This window comes from Onychomys torridus, chromosome 15 (assembly GCF_903995425.1).
Source record: "Onychomys torridus chromosome 15, mOncTor1.1, whole genome shotgun sequence".
NCBI classification, from domain to species: Eukaryota; Metazoa; Chordata; class Mammalia; order Rodentia; family Cricetidae; genus Onychomys; species Onychomys torridus.
The window spans coordinates 18,867,418-18,868,678 of record NC_050457.1 but is presented as its reverse complement, the minus strand read 5'-3'; the positions used below and the strand labels follow the sequence as shown (position 1 = coordinate 18,868,678).

Here is a 1,261-nt window from a genome sequence, read left to right as displayed (position 1 = left end):
ACCCGAGGGGGCAGAGAAACCCTGTCTCGAAAAACAAAACAAAACAAAACAAACAAACAAAAAACCCAAGGGGGAACGTTTTCTTAATTTGCCTGCATTACCTTCTTTTTAAAAAACAAACCAACTACTAAGAGTTGTAGGAATTTGATGAAAATGAACTTTTATTCTTAGTAGTAAATCTTGGGAAACATAAGTATTTTATAATTGACCCCCCCCCCCCCAGGCACCCACACTACATCTTTTAAAGGACAAAATAACCCTTCCATCTAGAATGTGTTGCTTAGAACAGGGCCTGCTGGCATGTCTATGATCTCAGCTACACTGGAGACTAAGGTGGGAGGGTCCCAAGTCCAGAGACTCCCTGGGCCACAGAGGAGTTCTAGATCAGCCTGAGTAACTTAACAAGAAAGGGCTTGAGATATAACTTTGTGTCGGAGTTCTTGTCTCACATGTGGGAAGGAAGCCCTGCAATCCACATCTTCCCCCCTACATGCTGTCAAAAGTAGGCTTTGGGCGAAATGTCTCTATTCTCAGTAGTCTTTGCTCAGGAAGATGTTATTCTGAATCAGCTGCTGGTCCAACGGTTGATTCTCTTTCCACAGCCATCCATTCTGTCTCCCCTTTGGAAGCTGGCAGTCACTTTTGGGACTTGCTCCTTATTCTGTTCTTCAGAGTTTCCTTTGACCTGTGTGTTAATGCCTGACTTCCTTCTCAATCCTAATCCAAATATGTTTCCTTCACCTGCTGGTCTGATGGATATCCCTCTTGGGTGAAACATGGGTGCCTCAAACCCACACGCTCAAAACTTCTCCCATTCATTCTTTTTTTTTTTTTTTTGATTTAATAAAGTTTTATTTTTCCAAATGTACAGCTGGTTGAACCTGTTCAAGCATCTTTGCCAGCAGCTGGGGCACCTCCACCCTTTGTGTTTCTGGTGTAAATGACTTGGACTCTGTGCTTTGAAATTAGCTTGATAAGTCCTTTACTGAGTAGCTCCTGGAGGGCTGCCCTGGCCAAGGAACTGCGAATCTTCAGTCTCTCAGAGACAGCAGCTGGAGCGATGAGCTTGTAGTTGGGAACTTCCTTACAGAGGTTGTCATATGTAGCTTTGTCAAACAGGACCAGTGTCGAGCTTGTCCGGATCTCTGCCTTTGGACCACTTCTTCTTTTTGGCCTCGCCACCAGACTGATTTCCTGGGTCTTTGTCTTTTTTGGCCTACTTTCCAGCATCTTTCTTCTTCTTGTCATCCTTGGGCGGCAT

General features: G+C 44.5%; 1 pseudogene; it reads right to left on the bottom strand.

The window, feature by feature from the left end:
- Positions 1-833: 833 nt before the first annotated feature.
- Positions 834-1,261, bottom strand: LOC118596036 (annotated as a pseudogene).